Below are 21,554 nucleotides of genomic sequence, written 5' to 3'. Positions count from 1 at the left end.
TATGCTGCTATTTAGGGATCGAAATACCCTTTTCTATCCTCCTTATGGACTTGGGCAATCATCATGTGTCCTATTTAGGCCGGCTTTTCTAATGCCTTGAGCGGTACCAAGGAGCAGGCAGAAGGGAAGGGTGGCCCCACCTAGTCTTGTTCAATATGCTTTAGAAGTAACATCTATGCTATGAATCAGAAAAAGACAAATTCAAACTGCTTTTAATAGCTTTGCTGTAATTAGGTACTGATAACAATAGCTGAGAAAGTATCGTATGCTTTCTGTGCATATGGATGCAGGAAACCACTGCTGCACACAGCAGTCTATAGGATAAGAACATACGGTAGCCTGAATGATTGTAGCGTGGCCTGAACAGTCATAGCAGAGACCTCGAAAACACAGACATATGAAGAAACGAGTTCCTCACACCAGAGGACCACGTATTGATCAGTATGAAGGCAACCTGGAGAGGAACCGGTTTTAGAGAACTGCAAAACCAATACACAAGGTTTAATTGCATTGATGAAGCTATTAGTGTGCTGTCTTGAAGGTGTGTGTCTTGAAAAATGGCAAGAATAACAGGAATCCCTCACTGAAGGAAATTACATATCTTAATTGATCATAAGGAGAAACTGAACCCTTCTATTAAGTCATTTGCCAAGGACTGCTTGGAGGCACATGAGTTAAAGATGTATAGCCCTATATATAAGTCTCTGAAAACTGTTCATAACTAATAGCACAGATGAAATTGTCTTTAGATTGTATTTGTAAGGCCATTAAAAAAAAAAAACCCAAACAACGATTGCTGATGCTATGCATTAGAATCAGGTTATCCTACATCCTGTGCTGTACAGGTATGTGCACAGGTATTGTCTGCTATCATTAAAAGCAACGGTAGTTTAGTATCTGGTCTAAGGTTTTGCTGATTGTGTTAAACTGGTCTGGTATCCCACTGTTAAATCTGGATGCAACATCTCATTGGAGTAGAGCATATTTATGTATCATCAGAAAGGTCCTTTGTGTATTAATTATTTCAGTTTCTTTTGTGAATATTTCTTCTGTCTGAATAACCTGCCAGGAGTATACTCATGATGAATATCCATTTTCCCCAACTGAGCCCACTAGCAAAAATATCAAGGTTTTACTGTAATTAGTTCTTTTTCAGTTTTGTGTATAATCTTTTGATTACATTTCTTATTACATTTTGGTACAGATAATTAATACTATATCCTGTAATGTGATTTTAAAAACAGAGAGTATGCATTCCTTTTATTTAAGACTGCAGTGTACAACAGTAATTGAATTTTATAGACCAGAGGCTTAAAAGGAGTGCTGTTTCTTGATTGTAAAAGAGTGTTGCTTTCCCAGTTTCAAGGTGTGAGTTGCTTGCCAGGAATATGCTTTTGTCAGGCTGTAAGCCCACATGAACCCTGGGGAATCTCAGCTCGAGTGTCGGTGGAGGTGACAGAGACTGGCGGGATGTGAACTTGGCATCCTTTTCCCCTTCCCTCTTCATGCAATACTGCAAACAAGCTCCCAGCATCGGTGGGACTTCCACTCTCTCATGAAAAGGACCTCTGTGCTTGACACTCTCGGGGTGTTTTCCCAGTAGTCAGACCTCTGTCGTGGTTTTCCTCTAGACACGAACAGTTTCTTGGCCTTTCTGTTGGGCATGCTTGGCCCGTGAGCTCGTTAGATGTTGATTTCCTTCAGGGTCTTTGCCTCTCTAATTCCTTTGTCTTTGGGAACCATGCATGGTGGAATCTAGTCTAGGGAGCAGGCATCTTCGTGAGTAGAGTATTTCAACTATAACATGATATAAGAAACTTTCGGCTGGAGAATGTCGCAAGGATCGGAGTGAAAGATGGCGTAGTCATTTGTCTTGCAAAACGAACTCTTAAAATCTGTTAACTCCACTTGGCTTTTCAGGTAAGTTCAGTTCAGCTTGTGGCTTGACTTCCTTTGATTTCTCTTGGTTTTTCTCATATCTTTTAACAAATCTTTCAAAAAAAATTTCCATTTTCAGTCGATCAGTTTTCTTATACTTTTTGTACTTGCTTTTTTCTGTTCCTGTTACTCAAAAGAATCCCAATTCAGGTTTAATATCTGAAATTCAGACCGATTCTCAACCTGGCATCCACTGATATATTCATGCCCTGGCTTCCAATAAAAACCAACTATGTACACTACGTATTCTCTCAATTCGTATCTAATTTCCTTTATTTCTCCATTTTTAATGGATTGATAAGAATGCAAACCAACTGCTTTGATATCTAGATGGTGACAATTTCTACTGCATCAGGCACAATACTGGCAAAAACTCAGCCTTCAGAAGGCTATTAAACAGAATTTGAGATATGTCGTGCCCTTGGTTCAGCTGTGGAATGAGAGAAAACAGTTATTTGCACAGAGTGAAAGGAACTGCAGAGTTGTGTCAATTGCAAACAAAATCCACAGTATATTGAAACATTACAAAGCCTTTTGGTTCCCAAAGTGCTCATGGTTATCTGCTCTATTACATAACTTTAATCTGAGCCGCTTCAGAAAGCAAAAAGGCTCTCTTTTTTGGCATTAAGCTATCTGCAGTACTGCGACTGACATTTTGAAAAGTAAATGGTAAGTCTGAGTATCTGAGAAGTCAGTTTAAGATGTCTTAAAAAGGCTTTAAGAAGTTAAGTGCCTGCCATCTGAAAAGTAGTCCTTTCTGAGGCCTCTAAACTTGAACATCCAAAATCGTTAACTGTTTCTGAAAACTTTGCTCACCCAATACCTGCATTGCATTTTTGCAAGGTGTCCCATGCTTTAAGCTATTCCCAGGCCAAGTAGGACAATAAGTATATGTGAAACAGATTATGGAAGACAAAACGGCACTATAGGGTACGAATGAGTTGCGTGAATTTTCAAAATATTGCTACATGCATAGCAAATAATTTCTCTTGCTTCTAGTTTAGTGTTGCCTTCCAATGGATGGCAATATAGCTCACAGAATTTGTTTATGGCCAGTCCTTTTTTAGGGATTTTATTCTTGTATGTGATGGTTTTCCATAAAGTTTTGGTTTTGTGTAAGCATGTACTTATTAGGGAGAATTAGTAACTTACTGGATTAGGAATTGGGTTGTGCTCAAATAAATATTGGCCTCAGAGGAGAGGCGTAGGAAACCTCAATTGCCTTTTTTAAAATCTTTGTAGAAATGCCAGTAGAGACAATTAGGTTTGGAGAAGCTAATAAATAAATAGAGCTGTGAATATATTTGTTAGTAACACCCACCTCTATGAAAATGTTATCAGAGGATCTGACTGAAGGGCTTGACAGAAAGAGTTACAGATAAATAGGCAAAGTCAGTGTTAATAAATACCCAAGATCAGATACTAGTCACCGAGGAGTTTTTAAGTAACTCAAAGATGAAGCAGCTCAGATAAATTGCCAGCTGTGATGTGAAGCTTTCATGTAAAACTTTGGTACCTCTCGCTGATGCCAGGACTCCGGGGGAGAGCTGGGAACCGCCGCCAGGTAAAGCTGAAGACTGTATGGGAAAAATGAGAAGAAACGGTAGCAAACAGTGACTGGGGGAACACAGGACTAAATACAGTACACCAGGGAAGAGCCTTTTTAAAGGGAATTCATGCTTGGCAAACCTGATTTGATCTATTTGATGCAGCTTGCTAGGATTTCCAGAAGGCATTAGACAGTTCCCCTTAATCAAAGGCTCTTAGGGAAATGAAGCTGCCCTGGGAAGCAGGGAAGATCCTTGCAGCTATGGGTAGTTGCTTAAAGAACAACATGCCCCTGCCCTTTGTTTGCTTAAAGTATTAACTCTAATTAGGGGAAAATAATATGTAAGGTAGATAAAATACATAAAAGGTATTTGTAAAGCGATGGTAGTAAGGGATGTTGTCCGCCGCTTACTGCTGAAGTAAGCTTGTGATTTTCTGAAATTATTTCAGTGACTGGCCAGAGATGAGCCTTACAAAACTAACAAGCATTTGGCTGCATCACTCTAATCTACCTCTGACCTGACAGTCAACAGATTTAAATCTCTTGCCCATCTCTGGTCTGTACCACTCGTTCCCTCTTCATTGACAGAAATCAGGGAACCTGCCTGAGTCAGTACCCCTGACTTGTTAGTGAGATGCTTAACATAAAACTCTTTCAGAAACCCAAAACTAGCTATCCTAATGCCCTGGAAATGTGAGTTCTTCCAGAGCACACTGTCCTGGCTCCAGGAAAGTTTGGCTTAGTCTGCCTTTGCTGCTTTGCTGCTGTGGTAACCAGCCAACTGACCAGAAAAATTGGCTCCGTTGTTTTATAGCTATTCCTTAATTCCTTAAGACTCAGTCAAATAGCTGTGTGGTTTTGAAAAGCTGAAACATAACCAAACAGAGGGAAAAACTTTGAGACAGATAGTGTATGTCCAAGGGATTATCTGAAAGGGAGATTAAAAAGGGAGACATAAAATACAGCATTAAACATCCAGATCAGAGCATGGAGGGAACAGGAGAAAAGCTGCTTCAGGTCAGCCTGGTGAGAGGAAGGAAATAAACTTGAATTTTTGTAAACTTCGTTTGAATTGAAAATGGTTTGAAATGGGTATTTGAGACATACTTTACAATACCCAGTGTGTTCTTAAGTGTTCTCAACTTGCTTATTTTGAAAATTCTTCTGAATATACCTTTGCATCTTAACCTGTAAGGTTGTTTTTGTTCAGTTTTAATGTTTCTCTGACAGATGAAATCTGTGAGATTTTCAAAGTCAAAAGCCAATTTTAGAAAGCTGCTTTTCTGTATCCCTGAACATTTCTGAAAAATACAGCAAATGTATTTACAGTTCCTACAAGTAGAACTAGAAAATTCTGGGTAGATGTTTGAATTATGCTACAGGCATTTGTTCTCTTACTGGATTTACTTTAGAGGCTCAAGCATCAAAACTCAGGTACAGGCCTAGGCTCCTGACAACTTTGTGATGGTATATTTAGAAGTAGGGCTATTTTTTTAATTGTTTCATTACAAGCAGTCATTTTTATTAGGAGAGTGCCCAGAGGTCAATCAAAAATGGAGCCGTGCTGTGATAGCCATGGGAGAAATACAAAATAACAGATGATTTGTGTCTCAAATTTTATTGTACTTCCAATCAAAGTAGACACTACTGAGGGCCTTATTATACTGGGGAAATATTTAATCTTTGTGCTTTCAGAATATTTTTTAGTAATGGAACTGGCCTCAGCTTTGGCCAGTATTCCTTGTCCATATTTAACTGCTGCATCCAAAAAGAATACAATCTGTTTTCTCACTATATTTTATCACTTATTCACCCATTTACTTCCTAGGCAACATAGCACAAGTATCCTGTTTGTTTTGGTCAAGACTGTTTTGTTTTGCTTTAGTTTTTTCTTTGTTTGTTGGCTTTGGCTTATTTTGTTTTGTTTTGTTTTTCCAAATGCCAGAGTCTCCCTAATCCTTGTGTCACTTCTGAGTCACCCAGAAGTGTTTCGAGTAACGGAACAAAACCATGCGTATGGTTATTTCTCAGTGTGTTTAGCAGTGGCCTTGGTAATGGTTACACCTTTCTCAGCAAATCCATACAGTAGCATGTAACTCAAGAGCAACGTCGTGTTTGAAATTAATTTCAATAACAACTTAGGCTTTTTCATTACTTTTTTAACTTGTCTCTCAATGGCAGAGACTATTGTAAATACCTTTTTAAGGTTGTGCAGTTACACTTCGGAATTGCATCATATTAAATAATGTTTTGACTAGTTATAAACCAAAGCATCAGAAATGTTTGCCTTAAATTGTACAAAGAAAAGGAAGAAAGACATAAATTGTTATAGGAATTGATATTAGTATTTTGTTCCTAGATAGGACTTTTTATTTAAAATTATTGAATATGTTATTTGTCTCTCTTGTGACTCTAAAGTTTCAAAAATTCCAGCTAAATACAGTACATAATAATCTGAGGTGAAAAGACAGATACTTTTTGAGTGTTGGTGAGATCTTGCTGTCAAGATTTTCTCAGATATTAGTACTGAGAACTTGCATTTATATTGAAGTTCGCTTGACGTTTATTTTCACACTTTGTAAAACTTAGATAATGAGGACCTGCATAAGGTCCCTCAAATCATGTTCGTGTTCAAAACCACTCTGTGGACAAGAATCTAGTTTCGGTTACAAATAGTTGTAACCAAAATAATGCCAATGAAATGAACGTGTATTGTTGATAGTAGTCATGTGTAGCTGCAGGTACCTAGGAAGAAAAAAGAGATTTGTATTCTTTGAGAATTTTCTCAACTTGTTAAATGCCTGTTCAAATACAATCGATGAGATGGAAAATCAAGTTTAGTGTTGGAGACATCCTGCCATGACAGAACAAATTTTCCTAGTAATTTAATCAAAGGATTGTTCTGGGTTTATATGGGTGTATCTAAAGGGAAAAAATTATGACATTTCTAAGATTTACTTTTAAATAATTCAAGAAAGGTGAATGTCACCCTGAGAACTGAATTCTAACTCCATGATGTCTGATTTTTTGGAAAGTCCCGAATTCTCAGTATTGTGCCACAATGGGAGCCAAACGTCATCACTTAATTCTATGAGGGTGTTTATCCTTTTGGATCAGTGAGTCCCTGAAGTCTGTGAGTAGCAGAGATGCCCAGCTGGTGGGCACAGTACAGGGCTTGCGTGACCACGGGGCGACCTGATGACACCCTTCCCGGGACAGAGCAGGGCTCTCGTGGCCCCCAGCACCGCGGGGAGGGAGAGTTTGTACTGGGATTCCCCTCCTTGGTGGGACACCAGCCGTAGCTGTTCTGGTGGCTGTACTCTCTGCGGGCTCTCCTCCTCCTTTCTCTGCAAGAGGGTAGCGGGAAGGAGTTGGTTGAGCGGAGTGGTTGTGACTTTTATCATACCCCTTGACCCGTGAGGTACGTTTATTTTAATGGTATTGTAGAAATCCAAATGGTGAAAACGTGACATAAACAGGGCAGGCCATGTTAGCTCTACTTTTGCTTCGTTTTGGAGAAGTGCATCACTACTTCAGTGCAGCTAATCTTAAAGGACTAATCCAATCTCAGCTATTACTTCAGGGGAGGCTGTGGGAGAAAAGTGAAATCCTGGTTTGAAGGTGGAGTTGAGAGGATGCAATCACCATTTGAGTCAATGGGAACTATAAGGAGCCGGCCAGGCTGAGATGAGGTAGAGAGTGACTTTTTCAGATTTAGAGGAATTTGTTGATGGAACAGTACTTGGCATAAGGAATTCCCGCGCTGGAGGCTCTGTATGCCATCCACTAGATGGGATTTCTTCTCGGGGATGAGGAGAGCTTTTAAAATTATTTTTGGCAATGAAAATAACTGCAGAATTGGTCATGAAAGGATGGTAGTAAAAGAAAAATGCATGAAAAAACCCCAAAGGGATAACTGTTGCTGAAACTGTGGGAAGCTCTTCTACCTTTTTGTTTGTTTAAAAAATGCAACAACCGAATTCATATGTATGAAAAAGCTAGGAATGCATAGATTCCCACAAAGGTGCGGGACATATTTCAGTCCTTTGGAATTGCCTTTCTGAGAACGTGTTTATTTATTTTATTTTGTCTACAGGCAAAGAAAGGTACTCCCTATAGCAGGTAATCCTGCAGAAATATGATCATCAAAGTATTGCTTATGTTGATTCCTGCTGAGAAATTACAGGGGAAATAGGCTCAGAACTTGCCTAAGTGAGTTTTGCTACTGAAACACATTTAGATGGAAGTGTGGATCTCATAAGATGTAATCAGTTTGCCTTCTGGTGTCATGGTTATGTTTGCAGCAGGATTATAGCTTTGCGATTGCTGTATCTGTTAGGGAACAGATATAAAAAGCATTTGAATGTAATTTGAAGAAACACTTAAGACTCCTGGGGTAAAATCTGTTTTCGGTTGCTAAGTCAAATTGTTAGTAGTAGTGTTGAGTAAATTTTATATTTAAATTTTGATTCCTCATTTAAGAGAAATTAAAATAATAAATCTTGACTGCAAAGTATGGTAAGAACACTGGAATATGATTCTAAAAATAATAAAGCATTGTATGTTTCCTTCCTAGTCTACATTATGTTTGTTAAATTTTGAAAGTGGTCCAAATCTGGGCTTTCTCCAACAGGATGAGAGGGAGACTGCATAATTTTCAGCTGAGTTTAAGAGTAATGTAGCAAAGAAGGTACTGATATAGATGCTAGATACTTAGCTTAAGATTTCTCTGCTGTAAGCTGTAATCACTGAATTTCACAAATATCATAGGATATTCAGGAGAATGAAAAACTCAAGGCATAAATTATATGAACCTCCATCATAAATCTGAAAGCCAAAATAATGACATTTTCTGAAAAAAACAATTACTGTTGTAGAGGAAAATATTTCCAGTGTTCTAGAAGAAAATGTTCAAAAAACTTCCACCACTTTAATAGTCCATATTTTATTTTGTACACTCAAAAATCAATTATACAAAGTTTTATTATTTACACATCTCCATAAAACTCTCTCTTTTTTTTTTTTTTTTTTTTTTTTTTAGTTTTCACTAGTTGCATTGTCTTTGTTTATGGGTAAAAAAAGGACATATTTCTGTACTTTGTATTTTAACTTAATTATTCAGGCTTATGTTAATAAGGAGGTTAGCATTTCATAGAAAGCATGACTCTTGTCAGTGTGTTGTTATAATAACTGTCATCTGGCTAAAACTAGATATCCTGCCATTAGTTTAGAAATGGATTTATGGATGTCAGATTCGGGATTTTTCAACTGTAAACACATAGCGGGGGCGGGGGGCAGGAGGGATTGTCTTTGCTTTTCTGACCCCGGGCAACCTTAGGAGCTCATATTCCCCAAAAGTGGCTGGACCAAAAATAGATCCAAAGTTGTCAAACCTTTCTTTTTCTTTACTTGCCCATCTTTTGAAAGGTTTGTTTTTTTTTTTTTTTCTGTATATGTGTTGTTGGGAAAAAAAAAAGAAAAAAAGTCAGACTGGTAGTTTAAAAAATACTGCTTGTGCTTTGTTATTAACACCTGAGGTTTTAAACTACACAGCACCTTTCTCTCATTTTGAAGATCAATAAATTCGCACTGAAACATGAAAAATTACCAAGTTAAAGCATGATGAAGAGCCCGAGACATGGTTTTAGCTATCAAGATAAATCAATGAAGTGGATTAATGCTTCTATGTCATCTGCTTTTTGTCTGAGTATGTGGTTGGGGATTTTTTTTGGTTGGTTGGTTTTGGGTTTTTTTAAACCTGTTAGTACTTTTAAATGTATTACTTTTGGCAGGAAATACATATTAAAAAAAAAAAATATTCTGGTTAGTTCTGGTAAAATGCAGTTTTTCTTCTTATAAAGGTGTGAGCACGTCTGGTCACCAAAGCACCTAGAGATATCAAAATAGTGACTGTATAAATCCTAGGACTAACTTCCCTTAATCAGTCTTGATTTGTCTCCTTGTTCTTGTTTTTCTCTGAATGAAATACTTCTTGCCAAGATCTTCATCTCCCTAATCTCAACTAGATTTTCCCCATGGCAAATGAGTTGTGTATTTCATGTTTTAGTAAATTGGCAGTCTCGTTTCAGAGCCCATCAGTTTTTGGTGCATTTATGATACAGTTTGTGGGAAAGGTATTGTGTTTTAAATGGGAATAAACTTTAGTCTCTGGAATGACAGGCTAATAAACATTCATTATTATGTGATTAATGGTTCAGTGACATGAAGACGTCTTTGATGTTTTCTGTTAAAAGTGCATGGCTTTTTTTTTTTTGTCCTCCCAGTGCCACAACTAGGAAGTAGAAATTGATCCTGTGGCATTTTCTGGGAATAATTTATCGAAACAGGTGATTCCTAATTCCTTCAGGATATTCTCTAAAGAAGTTGCCTTCTGGCTCGTTTCAGAAAATTGGCTGCGATTTCTTCTGTTGAGTAATCTACTAACAGCAAAATACCTAGTTTTCTTCTCAGCCATGACCTTCTGTGTGTTTGGTTGGTTTTTTTTTTTTTGGTTTGGGTTTTTTGAGTAGATCTTCAGTGCTTAATCCCAGCCTAGTTCTGAGCTTTCCCTGTAGCAATGTTTTGGGCATGATTTCATCAATGGTCCTTGCCTGTAGTTCTTCACCCCGGGTGGATTTGAAGGTGACTGTGTGCATTTATATAAAGAGTGCTCCACGACTGCTGAAGGAGATCCTGGAACGCTGTGTTTTCCTATGGCAGGGCTGTAAATATTTGGCGCATAGTTGTGCCAACCAGGAGAAGCTACAAGAAGGGACTAGCCCAGGCCCACTTCCCTGCCTCCCCCCTATTTTTTTTTTTTTCCTGCCTGCACTGCTGTGACTGTGATTAGAGATATTATTGTTTTTCAGCCAGCCAGATCAGAAACAGCACAACATGGCATCGGCCACTCAGGGTTGTGGAAATGAAAATGTATTACTCATTCTCTCATTGCGTTATGAATATTAAAATATAATAAAATTGTTGTTATTTCATGTTCTTCTCCTGCAGATTTGCACAGAACCGTATTGCTTTCCTCTGCTTAAAATAGGAGTGCAAGTTGTGTAGCGCTCTACTTTAGAGCATTTTTCTTTTCCTGATTTCAGTTCCAAACCCAAACTCTTGTTAATATGCGAAGTTATTGTTCAGAAAACCTCTGAAGGAAAATCCACACTTCATTTCAGCCTCGCTTCTGCAGGGACTAGTCAGATCACTGAGAGCATGGAGGTGTCACTGGGAAAAAGAAAGCAGCCTTGAACTGGGTGGCAAGTGATGCGTTAGCATTGCTCAGGAGGTAGCTTTGAGTACAGTGCGGTGTTCTCACTGAAAATGTGCTCTTCTGGCGTGAGAGGAGGAAAGATGCAGTTTTGAGGCTAAAACTGACAAAAGTTCAGCTGTGGTTTCTGAAGAAACGCATTCAAAGCTGTCCCACGCAAAGGACTCCTTTTCTCCTGATGTGCAGCGCAACAGCCAGAGGCCGGCTGTTTTCAAGGTATGAACAGCAGCGGTAATAACTCACCTGTATTTTCAGATCAGAATACACAGAGATAGTCATCTCATTAGCAATCAAGGAAAAAATCTCCCAAACGCTCATTTCAGAGGACAGTTATTGACATAATATCACTTCGTATGAAAAAATACATTTAATAACATCTTGCTGGGAAATTCCATCAGAATTCGTAAGTGTTGCTTTGATTTTGTTTGTTAGGGATGACAGTGAGATATGAGGAAGAATGAAGGATTAGGCATAATATTCATAAGTTGTTTCCTATTCTGTATTTCCTGGTAGTCAGCTGTTTATTCTAGATATAGTGGTGGGTTTTTTAAAAATATTTTAATTCCTGTCAGTCAGACATGATAAATAGGGGAAGAAACCTATAAACGTCATTGGTTCTGCCTGGCCAGTTGTTAGCTTACGCTCTTTCCAGGTGGATGGCACTAAACGTAGGGAGAGACTCAGGTACTGATCAACAGCAAGTGTTACAAATATTGATTGGTTTTGGTTACTAGGCAGAATTTTAATTTTCTAGTATCTATAACTTCCGGGGAAACTTGGAACAGTGCTTGAAGGAAGAGGCACATTTTAATAATCTTATTAGGTAAAGCTTTTGTGGCTTGAAATTGATTTTTATTCCCCTCCCCTTTCTCTTCTATACTCAAGAAAGTCTCCAGTCCTCTTTCAGGTGATATGTTGCAGGTATCCGATAGCCTGGGCATTGGCTGATAACCTGATAATAGTTCTTGGCTGTTCACTCTAATATTTGTATTTTAATAGTCAAGGCGGCAGAAGAATGCCGCCAGAACTTTTGGTAGAGCAATCAGAGTTTGTGCTTTTTTTCCTGAGGGTTGTCAGCTAAGAGCAGATCAGCTGGAATCGTGGCACTCTGTGTCCTGGGCTGCCAGTGACTGCACTCAATTAAGATTTAGTCTGGCTGTCCAGCGTTTCCTATGAACCTGGGATGGTTCTAGTTCAGTACTGAAGCTGAAGGCTCTGAAGAGTAAGAAAGAAATAGGTCCATATTATAAATTTTGACATTTTATATTTGTATGTACATAAATAGATATAAGTATGTATAATTATTTTAAGTTGGTACGATCATTCAATCAGAAATATGTGTATATAATTAAGTTGGTATGATCCCAGAATCGTAGAATGGTTTGGGCTGGAAGGGATTTTTACAGGTCATCTAGTCCAACCTCCCTGCCATGGGCAGGGGCATCTTCAACTCGATCAGGTTGCTCAGAGCCCCGTCCAACCTGACCTTGAAGGTTTCCAGGGATGGGGCATCTACCACCTCTCTGGGCAACCTGGGCCAGTGTTTCACCACCCCCATCGCAAAAAAATTTCTTCCTTATATCTAGTCTGAATCTACCCGCTTTTAGTTTAAAACCATTACCCCTTGTCCTATCGCTTAAGGCCCTATTCAGCTCCAGTTTGATAAACTGCCATCCATCAGTGCATTCTAGGACATAATTGATATTATTTACTGAATTTAGTTTAAATATCATTTAGAACTGGATTTTTTTACCCTGGTTAGAAATTTCCCTAGTTCTTAGGCTTGTTTTCTTGATTTTAAAACCAAAGTTACTGTAGGCACTGTCCACCTTCTACGTTTTGCTTTCTGAGAACATTCAAGCAATCAAATTTTGCTCACATCAGTGCTCCCGGTAAACAAATTTTAAGTTTCCACACTTGAGTATGCACACTGGGAGTGGAACTGTACACAGTGCCGTGGTATTACGTGACACAGTGATAGAAGTGAGTTCCCAAAACCCCCACCCAGAACCTGGCACAGAAGCAATTAAATATGCCTTTCTTAGCTAGGATAGCACAGGAAGATGCAATATCTTTGTGTGAATGTGACGAGAGAAAATTGCATTCAAACTCTAGTCCCAGCCAATAAATCTTACAGCAGCCTAACTTTTCTTCTGCTTTGCCCGAGGCATCATTCCAAGTGGCCCAGAAAAGAAAAAAAAAAAAAAAAAGAGAGACCCTTAATGTTTTCATGACTCTTTTTCTATCGCTTCACCATAAATTGCAAGTCCTTTCACAGAGAGACTCGGAGCCTTAGGGCTTTTTGTAAAGTTCTCCTAGTGACTGTGTTACACTTATCCCATAGGGCAAAAAGAAACTACATCTTGTCATATCTCCCCATTCACATCACAGACTTCTTAAAGATCAAGTATTCCAACACTCACAGCGAATGACTCGCTGTCAGTCCACAGCGTGCTTAACAATTAAGAGAACTTTTCATGTATTCACATAGTGAATACATTCAGTTGAACAGTATTTTCCATGAAGCGATAACCTGAACAAAATGAAGCTAGTTCATTAAAGACTGTTATTTTTCAGAAGTCTTTTTCTGCATTTGGTTTAACTCAGGTTGTGTCTTAGCCATACTGGACTCATGAAGTGATTTTCTCACTCTGGTATTTTAGGCACATGTAGATCTCTTTGAACACCCATCTTTGGAAAAGATTATGCAACAAATCTGTGCAGATGTAAAGAGCACCTGCAGCTTTGGTATTATTCAATATGGCTCAAGGCTTGATCTGTAAACCTCTATGCATGATTTAGGCCTTAGAACATTTCTTAGTTCCTTTTTCTGCTTGAGCTGGGGAAGAGACTTGCTTTGTGGCATTCTTTTTTTTTTTTTTTCATGTGTGGAATGTTTTTTTTTTTTTTTTTGCCACATTTTCTGTCTGGAGTGGATGCTGATTTAGGCTTGTGGCCAAAACTGTTCTTGGAAGTCAAGAGCTGACTTCTGTTCCTAACAGAAGTGCTGATATGACTGTTTCTTGGTGTTTTTCAAAAGGCGTTTTCTGACTGATAACGTGGCCCCATTTTGCCAGCCAGAGAAGCAGAAGAATGATGCTCTTACTCAAGTCTGTTGAATTGGGAAGTATTGACAGACATGGAGACTGCTTCAGGAATACATTGATGGCAGCAACTGTAGTTACTCCAACTGTGCATATATTAATGTCAGACAGGGATAAGCCTGAAATTGTTATGAAGAAGCTTTACGCCTGCACCGGGGAAGCATCTTTGCTGGGCTTTTGTTGTTCCTGGTGAGGGAAGATGAGTGGGCCCTTCTGGGAAAGGGTGGTTAATACTCATTGACGAGAAACCAGTGTGCACTGTGGTGTTGAGACATTATCTTTCTCTTCCACAGCTTTTCCTAATTTGACCTAAAATGTGTTGCAGTAATTACACAGAGAAAAAAAAAGTAAGTTTTGCATAGTTTAAAAGTAAAAAATATAAAGCCATGCAAAAGGCATGAATTAGAATAAAAAGGCAAAGTAATGCTGAGTCCTCTGTCGTGTCCACCCCAAGCACACAAGCTCAATGATAATGATGGCCTTGGCATTCCGGACAGGTTTGATTTGATTATGGACCAAATCTGAGTACTTACTCTTTTTGAAAGGAGAGGGTTCAGGAGAGGGTGGAATTGCTGAGCACCTGGATGAGAGGAGGGCACTAAAAACTTCCCAGGTGCCACTGCCGTTGCTGACTTTTTTGAACTGCATGCAGGAGCTTGGGTACCATATGCACAGTGAACTTGTCTTTATGCAGTCTCTTTGCTTGCTTTCTGTGATACCTTTTTACTTGCCTTTTTGTACAACTTTCTGTGCTTTGGGCCAGATCTAGTAGCTCCAAAATGACCTAGAGGGATGCTGCATGCAGCAGCATCCACGTATTACACGCTGCTCCTTTTGAACTGGGAGTCGATGCAGGTGTCTGTCACTTTTACCAGAACTGCCTTTCTGTTTGTATCGGCTGGAGTCATGGTTTCCCGGGTAATTTGCAAGATAATTATTTTTTGGTGATAATGAGGTCGTTAAGTTCTGCATTTTTTGCATAAAAAGGGTTGGTAATGTAAATCAGTGTGAATCAAGTAATGTAATACCGTGTTATAAGCTTAGTAGAATGTGCCCTGAATTTTGAATAGTGGAAAAAAGAAATATTAACTGCTTAGGGAACATGTATTCCCACAACACTTTGTTTCCATATGCAATACCTGGTTTAAGAATCCACCTATTATAATTGTTTTAACAAAACTTGGAGCTATGTTATGTACTCTGTTGATATCATCAAAATTTCAGCTATTGTACTGAGACAATACAAAATTGATTGCACACTGATATTATGCAAAATAATGTTAAAAATGAAGCCTGGCAAGCACAGTGATCCTTGGCAGCTGCCACCCTGCTCGCTGGTGCCATTCAGTGTCCCAGATATGCTGGAAGTTTGACAAGATGCAAGAGAGAAGGTTTAATTAGGCCACAGTTTTACTAATTCAACTAATGTGGGAGTTGTGCATCCATCACCCACACAATGTAGAGTGTTACTTCTTCCTCCCTTGTTCCCTCCTATTTGGGAAGTTCTCACGGTCTCACGCGTGGCTCCAGGCCACCACAGGTGTGAGGTTTGGAGGGCTGATGCCACGGGGTTCTCCGATTTCTGCCTTTGCCTGGGAACCGACTCTTTAAGGGTCATGCCTTCCCCTAAATCTGCTTTCAGCTCTGGCTGAGTGAGAAAAGGTTCTTGCTGAAGTGCCTTCTAAATTACTATTATATGCCCTTCTAACTAGGGCCTATAGGGCAGCCCAAATAAATCACGGTGCCCTGGACAGTCTAGGGATTAAAAAAAAAAAGAAAGAAAAAAATCACAGTACTGAAAAATAGGAAATATGCATGTCCTGGGGATGGGAAAATAGGAGTAGCTGCATGGCTCCCGTGTGTGAAGCTGAAGTGCCCCACAGCTTGGACCATGGTCCCTACTCTGCTGCCTGGTTCCTGTAGTTTACAGGGAGCTTTGAGAATTACGGTCTCAAATCTTCAGGCATATGAGAAATCTGCTGGAAAATTGTAGTTAATGTTACATTTGTCAGCGCCATGATCATTTAACTGTTAACTTGCGTTGTGGCAAGAGCCCTAGATACTGCGGGGAGAACTCACCTTTCTAAGGCAGTAAGTCTGTTTTGAAGTGCAAGGCAACTACCGTGGATTTTATTTTGTTTTAATTAATTTAGAAAATACATTAAAACATCTTCTAATGATGCTATGTAGCTTTATTTCCTGTTACGGAAACAGTAAATGTAAAATCTTATGAGATTTTAATATTCTGAAACCCTCCTTGCTGTATTTATCCCAGGAAGGGGAGGAGGCGTTAACCTCCAAAAACGTGGTTTCCACGTGTTCTTATACTGTGTGCTCTGAACTGCTGATGGGCATAGAAACCACAGACAACGGGAACCCCAGACTGGCTGGCCAGGCTTCTTCACTGAGTATTAAGGAATTTACTTTCTGCCCCCTATATTTTTTAATTTTTTGGGAACCCTCTAATGTACTGAAAGGGACTGGATACGTGCTGTCTGTGTGGGGTGTTTGGTTTGGTTTTTAAGGAATTTGTGTGGGGTGTTTGGTTTGGTTTTTAAGGAATTTGCTAGGGTTTTCTGAAGCAGTTACTGGTTTTTAATGGACTCCTGTGAAAAAAGTTGCCTGGGATTTTAATTTAAATATTCAACTGAAAAACAAAGCCTTATGAAGCGTTGCCAGTTAAGGACTCTCAGTTGCCATCTTGGAGATTTTGGACTAGTGTTAGCAGTTACAATCTCATCAGTAATCTTAATCAGAAGTCCGTTTTTAATATTAATACCACAACCCAAACCACATAGATCATTAATTTAGGAAAAATATAGCAAAGAAACAATGAGAACGTAAGTTTGGGATACTACAGGAATTTGGAATGTGATAGAAATTGCTTTAATTAGTTTTGTAACATATAGGATCATATGCTTGTTACCAAGCAGTTAATGATCCATCGGGAAACCAATGCAATGAATTGGAAATACTGCTAAACCAGAATATAACAGCAGTAGCAGTAGAAATGATGAATAGAAAACTTTTGAAAGTGTGTGATCTGTGATCTCCAAAACATTTATCGACCAGCTGCTATCTAACTGGTTGCCTAATTTAGCTTATGTGTCAATCGTCTGCATTTGGTGAAAATGGAGAGAAACGTCGAGTACTTTGCTGGAGAGCTGTACCAGGTGAGAGTGCCGAGGAGCTGAAAACCACAGCGAGCTGAGTACTGGTACACAGGGGCTGCACAGAAAGGCAGGCTGTGAGATGTGTGTTAGGTCAGGTTTTTTAGGTTTGTTTTTGTTGGGTTCTTTTTTTTTTTTTTTTTTTTAATTCGTGGTACATCTGTTATGCATCATCTTATACATGGATTGCAGCTGTAGAAAGAATGAACAAATTAAGATGCTTGCGTCAGTAATTATTTCAAGCCTAGTGTTGCTGAACAATATCTTTTCCCAAAGAAGTAAAGGTACAAGTGGAAGAAGGTTAAAGCTGTGTAGCTCAAGTCAGTCTAATCTAAAATGAGTTGTAAGAGAACAAAATACGTGTTTTATGTAATTAGCATCTTAAAACTTCATGTCATTGTTCAGTTTTGTGCCAACAGCACATACAAGACTTGCTTAAGGAGGAAGATTAACAGCGTTTCCTGAAGAGTTCGAGGTCACTAATTCTCTGAGTGTTAAATACTGAAACTTTGTATGTTTCTGCTTTCTGATGTGTGTTAAATATTTGGAGAATGAGTTAACTTGATGGTTTTTTTCCTTGCTAGAACCTAGTATTTTAAATTCACTGTCACTGAAATACATATGCTATGTGAGAACAAAATGTAGACTGTGTGTTGGCTTATCTGTAGAGGTTGCCATTAAAAATCCTCAACAGTTGCCACATTTGAGAGACCATATTATCCACATTTGTAGCAGTGTTCAGATGACTATATCACACAGCAATATTAAAAAATGATGTAGAGTATCCACTTTTTAGCGTGCTGTGGTCTGCCATTAGAGATGCCCTCAGAGAACTGTTTCTGTAACATCTTTTTAAAATATTTTTCATCCAAGTCCTGTAGTATGAAATCCTGGAATTGCTGAGGACATCACTGCTTATTATTGTTGTAAGCACATCTGTGATAAAACTTTGCAAAACTTTCTTGCCATAAATGGGATCAATCCCACTTTGAAAAGTTGGTCGTGAGTCCTCCTAACATGTCCTCAGGAGATTGTGTTCTGAGCTTTCAGTTTATGACAAATGCCTGACCTTAGTTAAAAAAATGAAGATGACTTCTGCACAAAAATAATTGGATGAACTATGGTGCAGGTGAGCAAACAGTTTCAAACCCCTGAAAGCTTCAGCTCCTGGGATGGCTGTCAGGTCCAGACTGATGGATGGACTGAAGGATGATTTCAGACATCCACATCTGAAAAGTCTCTCTGGCCAACGGTGCGGTCCTGTCCGGGTAACTGCGCCTCTGAACTGTTCCATTGGAGTCCCAGGGCTTGTAAGCATCTGTGTGGAGATGATGGTTGCACTGGGCTTTTAGTTTTGAGAGACATGACTTTGTATGCATGTTCATTTTCAGTTTTTTATACATGCCTCTGTAGCAATTTTTTAAATCTTGAGCAGTCAGAAGTCATCCTCTCTAACCTATTGGGATATTGTCATTAAAATGAAAGTACTGATGGCTCTAACTCTATGGGAAGGTGGTTCTTTACAGACAGGTTACTTTTATAATCATACATCAGAAATCCTGTAATTGAGAAGTAGTTCATATAGAATGATTAACAGTAAGAAATAATGAATAATTCCTGTCTATGTTGTCCAAACAAACTTTCCAGTGCTCCCATTGGAGATGTTTATTAATCTAAACACGCACAGTATATCATTAAGGTATTTTCTTGCATGATTGATTGATTGAATTAGTTGTTTACTGGGGAGGGATGAACTACCTAAGAATAATGGGAGGCAGAGAAAAAGGGAAGAGAAATGGACTTTCTTCAGGAGACATATTAGCAAAACAAATGAATAATTTTTGCTAGGTAAAATCAGTATTCATTTTTGCATACCAGAGGGAGTGCATCATGTAGGGCTGAAGGTCAAGTCCAATCTTCTTGCTTCATTTTTTTTCAGTGATCCATTATCTACTCTTGCTTAGTTGGAGTCCCTAGTACTTCCAAAGAGGAAAACAAAAAGGAAAAGAGAAATGGCAGCAAGAAGAGATTCTACATGGTATCTTAGTTATCATTGTAATGTGCACACACCACCATAATCAAACTCAAGCACACTGAGTACGCCAATTAGTTGCTCTAGTAGCAGTGAAGCAATTAAAACAAATAGACATGTCTTTGCCATAAGCTGTAGATGGAATCGGAAGAGTGATGAGCTTCCTTCTTTTCTCATGCCATTTTCACCCAGATAGACTGGAGTTTCTTTGCCTACTGAGTTCAGTACTGTAAAAAGCAGAATACCACTTGATGAGTGTTTTTCTACTTGTTTATTTCTGTTTTTTCCAGACTGGGGACAGTTCTGTATAAGACAAAAAAATATGTATTTTTATGATGGTAGAGTCTGGGAGTGCTACCCGTGGAGCTTTCTCTCTGAAGCAATTCATTCCATATGGGTGGGTTACTATAATTATATCTATGCAGATGCTGAATCCAGTCACAATAAGCACAACCCAAGGCGTCTGTTTTCTCAGAAAAATGCAGAAAACCCAGAGACCAAAGCCAGCTATTAATCTGGCCTATTAGTATGTGGACAGAATGACTGATACTGGTTTCTCCTCCCAGATTCTCCATTTGTCTCTGGGCTGGTTTTCTATGCAGCTAGTGTACACAGAAGATGCCAAAATTGGTATATTACAGTCTGTCCCCCCCCGCCAAATAATTAAAAAAATTTTAATTTTTTGCCCAGGGCAAAAATGGCTACTTCCTATAGACCTGATCTGAATGGGAATAGTCTGTGTGGCTAAACTACATCACGTCTGCTGTATGCTCTGCTTGGAGGGCAGTAATACTGAATGATAAACCCCAGTGGATCCTCCTTGTAATGCCATGCTTATCTCTCTGGAAATATTTTCCATAATTCCCTCTTTCTTTTTTCCCCCTTTTGGCTGTTTCCCCCTTTTTTGTAATTCCTTCTGAGGTATCCGGGTGGGATAGGATTTTGCTAAGGTATATTTATGCCGTACCAGGTGCCCCCATTCTCTAACCAGTATTATTTGGCTTATTAACATGTGAAATGTTCTTCTGGATATTTCCATCTATAATCTTGCACAGCTCAAAATTCAGTGAACTAGAAATCAAGCCTATGGTGAGGTTTTGGGTACTTCAGGTCTTCCCTGCAACTGCAGGCTATATGAGCTATGAACTCAAACTCATCTTTTGTGAAATACCATGGAAAGTCCTTGTTTCTGTGTCTATGGTTTAAAAATCGTAATGCAGCTAGAATTGTGAAATATTAAACATATCCTTTTATGTACTTTGAATTTATGGTGGCTTCAAAGTCAGTCCTCATTTATTGTCTGGTTTGTTTCACTTCAGAAATGACTCGAACTGTGAACAAAAAGGAGCTGACAATATTTTCAGATAGGCACTTTATAGTTGTGCACTTTGCAACTATACGATAGGACTGTCTCTGTTGCCTTGAATGCAAAATTAGCTTGTTGATATGTGCTGCTACAGACAGAGGAACAGATGTAGTAATTCTACTTTATTTACATGAAATCTCTAAAAAGGCATTTTCTGGCAGCATGCTAGGAATAAATACAGTATCAAATATAAACCGCGCCATGCTATGTTAGCTCATTCAGGTGTCAGCTGTGCCATTTCGATGTGGGCGAGAGCAGGGAGTCGGATCCCTCCCAGCAGAGCTGGGAGCGATCCCGCGCTCGGCACCCCCGGTGCCAGCCCGCTCCCGCCGCTGCCCGTCCGTCTCGGTGGGCTTTGGCCGTGGAAGCGTGCCCGTCCCTCTGCCCCAAGTCCGGGGACCCCAGACCCTGCCTCTAGCCCCTGGGCTGGGGTGGGCAAAGAGGGACATGCCCTGCGGTCGCACCCGCTGATAACACCTAGAGGAAGCCTATCGGATGTCCTGGGGGTTTATTTCTATTTTTTCAAAGTAGGAGATTCTTTTTTCCTCCGCCCCCCCCTTCACTTTCTGTGACTTAGAGCTCCCCTAAGCTCGTGTTTTCCGGCTTCTTTTCACAGCCGAGAGGTTCAGGAACTTACCTGAGACTGGGAAATCGTGGGGGAGGAAGGGACCGTTGGGTGGAGGGAGGTTGCAAACCACGGAGAAGTTTGACACATCTTACCTGAGTGAAGAAGTGAGGCTTAAGTAAAACCCTATGAGCCTTTTGAGCCGGGAATATGAGAACTATTGAGCGATGCTGAGCTGGCTGCTGCCGCAAGGGAAAACGCTTCCCGGGGGCCTGTGCCCTTTCCCCTTCCGCTCTCCTCCTTTGCCGTTGTGCAAAGGTGGAGGAAGGAGGTATTACTCCAGCGATAGTCTTTGCTCTCCCTCGCTACTTCACTTAACTAACAGGTTTTAGCCAGGTAGTCGCACATGTTAAGATGTTCCTTTTTTCTCTCCCAGGTATTCAAACTTTCCAGTGTGGGGTTGGGGATATTTATTCAGCTTATGAGCGAGCAGATGCATTAGAGATGAAATGCCTTGACTCTGAACTGCAGGCAGAAGTGGTGGGAGGAGACGCAGC

At 39.5% G+C, this 21,554-nt stretch overlaps 1 protein-coding gene across 1 annotated transcript in view; it reads left to right on the top strand.

The window, feature by feature from the left end:
- Positions 1 to 21,554, top strand: part of DMD (dystrophin) — a 1,317,358-nt gene that overhangs the window by 89,513 nt on the left and 1,206,291 nt on the right. The gene's annotated exons all lie outside the window — the stretch shown is intronic.

Source organism: Harpia harpyja, chromosome 8 (assembly GCF_026419915.1).
Source record: "Harpia harpyja isolate bHarHar1 chromosome 8, bHarHar1 primary haplotype, whole genome shotgun sequence".
Taxonomy (NCBI): Eukaryota; Metazoa; Chordata; class Aves; order Accipitriformes; family Accipitridae; genus Harpia; species Harpia harpyja.
Note: the sequence above shows the minus strand (reverse complement) of the source record. Positions and strands in the feature narration are given on the sequence as shown.